Genomic DNA, 8,585 nt, shown 5'->3' on the forward strand with positions numbered 1-8,585 from the left:
TATATATATATATATATATATATGTCCAGTTGTATTTGTATGTGACTCAAAAATTTTGCATATTCTCATATAAATTGAATGAGTACCGATCAATATTAATTAGGAATCTTTATCCATAATTGCAGGAAATTCTGAGTCTAATAGCATTAGGGCTGCCACTTGGTTTGGTAATTACCAAACCGACCGAATACCAACCGATGTTTTAAGTTTGGTAAACCGACTTTTTCGTAACCGAGACCGATAAAACCGAAATCAAAAATTACCGAAAAAGTTGGTTTGGTTTTGGTAAATACCTAATCTACCGATTATCTAAATATTAGCTTTATATACTATGGTTTTCATTACACATACATGTATATTAAGAAATAAACATAAAATTTTTCATAATAGTATGAACATTACTACATATACTACATTAATAGTACATGTATTTTAAGTAACCTAGTCAAAGATGGTTAAATAACGTAGTTTTATTGAAAATGACTCAAACTTGATGTCATATATACCAAAGAAAGCTATAATCAGGAGATGAGTACAAAGTTTACGACTATAAAATTGAAGAACCTAGTTTTGTTCGTTCTAATTTTAATTACAAAGAATTAGTTGTTCTAAAGTTGGTAATACCGAAAACCGAAATACCGAATTTGGTAGTCATGATTATGTTAATGTGTAAAGTTCAGCGGTAGCTAAACCTTTGTTAACGCTGGTCCGATGGGCGGACCGTTATTAGTGATGTTCTTAGAGCTTCCGCTACCTGTCAAGTAAAATACAGAGGGCGTCAGAGGAAGACCGCGTTGGGCGGTCTTCACTTCTCCGATGCCTAAGTTAGTCAATGTATTTATGTTGACAAAGTAATAGTAGGTAAGTATTGAATGTGTAATTAATGAGGAGAGAAGAGAGAACCTTTTATAGGTGGGGAAGGAGCTGAGCTTCTCCATGTTTTCGATGTGGGACTGATGAGCTTCAGTCCCCAACTTCTGGAGCTTCTGCCGCTGTCTTGGCGTGGCGCGTGGCGGCGCGTCAGCGGTGATCTGGGGGTGAGCCAGGGCTCAGGCGGTAGCCCGTCTGGCTGTGTTTTAGTAGGTCACACCTTTGGTGGGAGTTGGTACCGCTGGCGGTAGCATGAGCGTGGCTCATTATAGCTAATTATGCTTGCAAATGCCTATGTAAGTACAAGTCCCCAATTGTTAATGCTAAAAGTCTGGCGGTAGCCAAACCTTCCCAAACCTTCGTTTAACGCGGGTCCGGTGGGCGGACCGCTACTATGTATACTTGATGATCCTTGCTGGCTGCCAAATGAAAGACAGGGCGTCAGAGGGAGACCGCGTTGGGCGGTCTTCACTTCTCCGATGCCTAAGTCAGTTGATACACATAGGCAGCACAATAATAAATGAGTAGTTAATGCGTCATAATGAAGAGAGAAGAGAGGACATTTTATAGGTGAGGAGAGGTCTGATCTTCTCTTTGTTTTCGATGTGGGACTGATGTGCTTCAGTTCCCAGTTTCAGTAGCTTCTGATGCCGTCTTGGCAGAGTGCGTGGCGGCGCGTCAGCGGTGATCCCGGGGAACTCTTGTGCTCAGGCCGTGGCCCGCCTGGCTGCTTATCCGTGGGTCACTCCTTTGACGGTAGTTGGTACCTCTGGCGGTACGATGAACGTGGCTGATTATAGCTAATTATGCTTTGCAAACGTACATGTAGGTACACCAATCAAAGAGGGCAATCTTAGTTGGGGAGTTGCCTAGCGGTCCGAAGCGTTGCTTCCGCCAGTCTTGCAAAAACATAATTAGCGTTAGTGCGTTGCCAACCATGGACTTACTGAACAAACGCTTTATGCCCTTCCGGGTGGGCCCCTGCTAGGTCCCCCAGGGAGTCCCCCACTCCCCGGCTAAGATAGACCTCCGTTTGGCCAGTGTATTGTTTGTTGAGGGGAGCTGCGCTAAGTAGAGGGTGTTGGGTAGCGAACCCAATCTTTGATACCCAAGTGGCGGGGGTAAAACGTGCCTGATCAGGGCCATCAAAGACTGTTGATGGGTCCCCCCTTTGTCCTGGAGGACCATGGTTTGACTGCAACGCCGCGTGGCGATCGTTGCCAAAGTGAGGCGTTACCTCTGGAATCGCCGTTGGCGGAAGTCCCTCCGCTGATGGTAAGTGATCCGCAGTGTGGCGGTAACCTGGCGGTGACCTAGTGAATGGAGTTGCGGTCACCGGTTACGGCCTCGTTTGCGAGGTTTGCAAGCGGGAAATTCCGCTAGTGGTATTTTTCTTAGCGGAGACTATCTCGCTTGCAATATGGAAAGGGAGAAGTTCCGCTAGCAGTGTTGCACTTAGCGGAGACTAACTCGCTTGCAAGATGGAAAGGGAGGAGTTACGCTAGCGGTGTTGCGCTTAGCGGAGACTATCTCGCTTGCAAGATGGAAAGGGAGAAGTTCCGCTAGCGGTGTTGCGCTTAGTGGAGACTATCTCGCTTGTAAGATGGAAAGGGAGAAGTTCCGCTAGTTCCGCTAGCGGTGTTGCGCTTAGCGGAGACTATCTCGCTTTGGCGGTTAGTATTCCTGCCTTGTGGAATATTGCTTCGTACAGACGCTTCGTCTGAAGGTGTCCGACACACGGCTGACATGTATTGGGTTACCGTGTGAAGTAACGTCCCCGCGGCACGCCCGTCTCTTCGCCATTAATGCGAGTAATTATTGATTTTGTAACAGAGGCCTCGTCTCGGTTAATCCGGAGATTAAGTGTGAGTGTGGGGCACGTGTACGGTTATCGTGCGATGTGTTTTTGTAGCGGACGGCCGAGATTGACCTGATGTTGACATAAAAGAGAGGGAAACCTGGAGGTTTAACACTTTGTACCTTTGCGCATTATCGTCGTCTTCAAGTCTTGCTTTGAGATCCGAGCAGAAGATTGTGGCGATTTCGTGAAGTTATCGATCTTTGAAGCATAAAGATCCCCTGCAGGTCAGATAAGCGCCCTCGATCGCATAAAGCTTTTATCTTTGAGGTTGGTATCTTGAATCCTACTCCTGTTTTATTGGTTTTTCGTGTGTTTGCTTGTCAGTTTCTGGGTTTTTTTGATTTGGGGTGTTCTGTTCTTCCCCGACGTGCTCTGAGGGTGTAAAGCGAGTTTTGGGGGGTGGGGTTAGGTGTTTCATAGAGAGTTGAGGCTTTGGGGTTTGCTAGATGGTTGAATCTGGGTTTGAATGTGGATTCGGGTTGTTCTTGTTTTGGCATTTTCTGGGTTTTCTGGGCATGGGTGTTCTTGGTGTTCTTGGATGCAAACAGAAATAAGTGTGAGTTTAGATCCTGTTGGAACTAACTGGTTTTGGGTTTTAGGGTTTTGGGATGGCTAGCGTCGTAGATATCTCAAGCGGTGAGGATTCCGGGTCTGACGAGTCGCTCAACGTGGCGGATAGGGTGTTTATTGACTCGTTGCGTCCGTATGCCCCTGTAGGAACCTCACCGTCCGAACCGCTGGACATTGTGCCACTACAGACCATACTCTAGGAAGTCGCCATGGGTCGTACTGGTCGTCCTGAGAGTTCTAGAGCAAGAGAAGATGCCGCTATTCACAAAAGGCGGGAGGAGAGGCTGGCAAGTAATAGCGCCGCTAGTGGCTCTGCTGACAGGGTGAGGGAGGCTGGCGGGGAAGAGGTTGAGTCAGCCTGGGTTCTTGGTGACGGCACAGCGATTGACTAGGCGGGAGGGCCAATGACGGTGGCCGCCGTTGACCGTGTGAAGCGGGTGTTTCGCCTGCCAGGTGTGGTGAAGTTGTGACCGTCGCTGAAGGATGAGAGAGCGTCGTTCCTGTCAGCGGGGCACGCCGCCGTGCACGAGGCGATCTTCTGCCAGGGAGTGACATTCCCGCTGGTGCCAAATCTCCAGATTTTGGTTTGAGAATTTGGCGTCGCCTTTGGGCAAATTTGCCCTAACATGTGGCGGTTACTGATGGCACTCAACTCTCTTTGGCGTTTGTCCGGTTGTGAGGGTCCAACCATGGCGGAGGTGCTGCACTTCTACGAGTTGGTGTATGTGAAGCGCCAAGGATGCAGCGGGCAAGTGAATCTGAGTCGCCGCCAGGGGCGCCAAAGCTAATCGAGAACCTGAAGGATTCCATGTCACCCTGGCGGGGTACCTTCTGTGTTGCTACCGCCGGATGGGAGTATCAGGTGGGGTCGAATGAGGGGGAGCCGACATTTAGCATTAAGTCGGAATTTCAACCTATCCGAGGTTGTCACTGGCTCCCGCCACTCATGGTTGATCTTTGTTGTATAATAATTCCTTGTGTAATGATCGTTCCGTTTGTTTTTGTGTAGCGGGCCTGATGTATAACCTGACGCGTGAGGAAGAGTGTCGCATGGGAGTTGTTGGTTGATCAACAGCTGACGCGAGCCCTTGGAAAGTGCCCTCTGCTGATGTGTCATTTCGTTCTATTTTTCGTCGAGCTAACTAGTTGTTTTTTGTATAGATTCTCTGCCGGGAAATAAAGCGAGCAGTGAGGCGTTTGAAAAAGCCATGGACCGTGCCGAGATCAACAATTTCCTGGAGAGCATGTACGCCCATGGGCTGGCGGCCCAGAAGACCGGTGTTGATCTTGAGACATTGACGCTAAGTCAGTCCGAGACTCCCGTGGTGCTACCGATGCTGCACCACTCGCACCTTGGTGCCGATGGGTCACCGATTGTTCATGCGGGAGCTGGCGTGGACCGCGGGGCTGCCGGCGGGAGCAAGGTCCTTGCTGCAACTGTGCAGCAAAGAGAGAGTGTGCCCGCCAACCGGCGTGGGCCGGAGCCGCAGAGGGGACCGAGGCCCGCCGCCGCATCCACGCGGGGGGTGCTTCAGAGGAGGCATCGCCAAAACGATGCCGATGAGGAGGAGGAAGAAGACGACGTGGAGACCATCGGGTCCCGTCAGCAGAAGAGGGCAAAACAGGCTCCGTCCAAGGAGGCCGCTGTGACCGATAAGGAGGGGCCAGCGAGCGACCTGGACTCGTTTGCCGCTGTTGATATCACTTATACCACATACCGCCAAGCATAAGCAACGACCTCTTAGGTGGGCCCCGCGGCGTGGCTAGTCCCGCCTACAACATGCATCCTGTAGTCCGACACCCGAGCTACCTCGCTATGGTGGAGGTCGGCCGGTACCTTGCTAGGAGGCCACCCTCCTATGCTCTCCAAGAGGCTTCAAGAGAAGCAATATGTATGTTGTGTCCCACATCGGAAATGTAAACTAGATGGGGACTTCCTTTAGCTATAAGAGGAAGTCCTCCCCTTCTTAGAAGGGATGGATCCATGATCCCTATACTTGTATCACTACAAAGGCTACTTGGCCTCACTCATAGTAGAAATATCTAAGTGGACGTAGCCTTGCCTCAAGGGCAAGGTGAACCACTATACATGCTTGTGTCTCTCTCTCTCTCTCTCCCTTCCATGATCCATGCTTAGTTCCCGTTCCGTCTTCTTCAGCAGAAACAGCCGCGTACCCGGAGTTCTTGACTGATAACGAGCGGGAATTTCTCTATCACCTCTGCGAGCGGCTCGGGTTCGGCGGCCTAGAGGGGATTGCGCGGTCGACAGCTGTTGATCAATCGCCCTATAGCTCGGCCTTTGGGCATCTCTCCGTTGGGCTGCACGAGATGTTTCTGGCGGCGTCGAAACAGCCTCGGGCTGAGCGACAGCTTAGGGAGGAGGTCAAGGGACTCCAGAGGGAGCTAGGGGAGGCCAAGGATAGATTGGCAGATGTGGAGCGGCTCCTGACCAAGGCAGACTGTGATGTTGCGGATGCTCGCAGCAAGCTAGCTGTCGCCATTGAGCGGGACCTGGAGCGGAATGACCACGTTTCCAAGCTGGAGCAGGATATATCCTTGCTGAAGGATCGAGTGGCGGCTAAGGATAAGAAAGTTGAGATCCTTCAGCGGGATTCTGCCGCCAAATCCTCCGAGGTGAAGAGGCTGGAGGACGAGGTTGTTCGGTTGGGAGCTGAGGGGAACCGTGTGAGGGCTGCCGTTGTGGCGGAGTTTAAGCAGTCGGCGGAATACAAGAAAGCGCTGACTGAGGCGGCGAAAGCTGGTGCCACCGCCAACGTGGAGCTGCTGAACCAAAAAGGCGCCATCGACTGGGTTAAGGCGTCCCAACCTGCTAGACAGTCAGGTCAGAATGCACCGCCCGCGAAGGGTGTGGTTCCCGCCCAGGTTGAGGGTACCCGCTCAGGCAGCGGAGAGAGTGGTGTGCGTCCGGTGGAAGACTCTCAGCTGACCCCTCCTCCGACTCGGTCTGAAATTTCCCGTGCTGACTTTCTGGCCGCCCACACCCTAGCGGATGGTACCATCATAACGCCGAGCCCTACCGCTCGTGGGTCTGACTAGATGAGCCGTCAGTCAGAGCAGCAACCGCCACCGGAGGATGAGCCTGCCGTTGTTGCTCCTCCACACCTGCGAAAATAGCTCCGTAGGCTGATGTAGTGCTGCTGAGGCCTTTTGTCTTCCCCTTTTTTTTTTGTGCGCCGCTAAGGCCTTTTTTGTATTTTGACAATATATTTGGGCGGGGAGTCCTGACCCATAATATACATATGGCTTTTCTTTGTTTACGATATGAATGTGGTTACTGATTGTATTGTTTAAACTGTTGAACCGCTAGCGTTTTGACTGCTGTTTTGTGACTCAATGAAACATTAAAGGGATTAAAATTGTTCCAAGTGCACGATGTAGCAGACATGGTCCACCGAATATTGTTGGCGTTGCCGGTTGATTCTTGTGCTAGGACTTGGAGACAATGGTTTGAATAATTCCTCGTTTCATTGATAGCTGATGTATCAGCGTTTAAAAAAAGCAGGGTTGTACCCGTTGGGTAGCTTCCCTTAGCTAAATATTTATTCAAAAATTTAGCTAAGTCAAGATGCGCCAGGGTAGCGGCATAACTATTTGTAGTAATACCGAAGGTGTTCGGTATTCCAAGGGTGGGTCGTTGTGACGCCATCCTTGTCCATCAGGTAGAAGGTGTCGGGGCTAGCGACTTCTACAATTTTGTATAGACCTTCCCAAGTTGGGTGAAGTGTCGTTGGCGGTGGAATGACCTGTTTCATTACCCAGTCCCCCAGTTGGAGGTTCCGGGCCTTGACCCTGGCGTTGTAGAAACGTGATACCCGTTGTTTGTTTTGCAAATTGTGCAGATGGACCTTGTGCCATTTCTCCTCTAGGAGGTCCCTGTCAGGATTGACGCCTTCGCCGTTGGTCTCGGGGTAGTAGCCTTCGACTCTAGCGGTAGGTTGAGTTACCTCAATAGGTAGGACGGCTTCAGTTCCGAACATCATGCAAAATGGTGTTTCGCCGGTGGCGGAAGTTGGGGTAGTCCTGATGGCCCATAGAACTTCTGGCAGCTTCTCCGCCCATAAACCCTTGGCGTCGCCAAGCTTCTTTTTTAGAAGCTTCTTGATTATCTTGTTTACTGCTTCGACTTGGCCGTTAGTTTGGGGGTGAGCGACAAATGCGAAACTCATCTTGGTACCCAGGTTGTCGGTGAAGGATATGAGTTCCTTATTGTTGAACTGTGTGCCGTTATCTGTGATGACTGTGTGGAGGACACCATAGCGGCAATAGATGTTCTTCCAAAGAAAGTGAGTTACCTTGGCGGTAGTTATTGCCGTCAGTGGCTCCGCCTCTATCCACTTACTGTTGTAGTCGATGGCAACAATGATGTACTTGAACTGGCCTTTGGCGGTTTGGAATTTTCCCATCAAGTCCAGGCCCCACGTGGAGTGAATCCACATACCAATGATGATCGACAGTGGTTCCGCCGGGGCATGTGGGAGATCAGCATATTGTTGACATTTGTGGCAAGATCTTGATATCCTCCTGGTATAGTCAGCGAGCGTAGGCCAAAAGTAGCCTTGTCGCATTGTACGATTGGCCAAGGATCTGGCGCCCGAGTGGTTTCCACATTCTCCGCCATGTATCATTGCCAGGACGACCTTTCCCTCCTCTAGGGTTAGGCACCGGAGGTTGGGGTGAGAGAACCCCTGGCGGTACAGCTTGCCATTCTGGATGTTGTAGCGGGTTGCTCTCCGCTTGAGCTATCGTGCCTCGACCTTGTCTTCTGGCAGTGTGTCATTGCACTTGTATTCGATGATCTCGTCCATCCAGCTAGGATTGACCTCAATGTTGAAGATCTCCGCTAGGGATTTTGTGATGCTCGGCTTGTCAAGACATTCCACCCTTGTGTCCGCTGGACTTTGGTGTGGCTGAGCTATTGCTAGCCTCGCCAGTGAATCAACCTTGGCGTTCTTTTCCCTGGGGATCTGAGTGATGGTGTGAAATTTGAATTTCTTGAGGAGTGTCTTGACGTACCCCAAGTACACCGCTAACTGTTGGTCCTTGGCCTGGAAACTATCATTGACCTGGTTAACGACAAGCTGGGAGTAGCTGAAGATGTTGACACTGTCAGCTCCTGAATCGATGGCGAGGAGTAATCCGGCGATGAGCGCTTCATACTCCGCCATATTATTTGAGGCTTTGAAATTGAACTTTAGCGAGTATTCCACGTTCAGTCCCCCAGGTCCTGTCAGGATGACCCCGGCACCGCTGACCCTAGCACAGG

This window comes from Rosa rugosa, chromosome 6 (assembly GCF_958449725.1).
Source record: "Rosa rugosa chromosome 6, drRosRugo1.1, whole genome shotgun sequence".
NCBI classification, from domain to species: Eukaryota; Viridiplantae; Streptophyta; class Magnoliopsida; order Rosales; family Rosaceae; genus Rosa; species Rosa rugosa.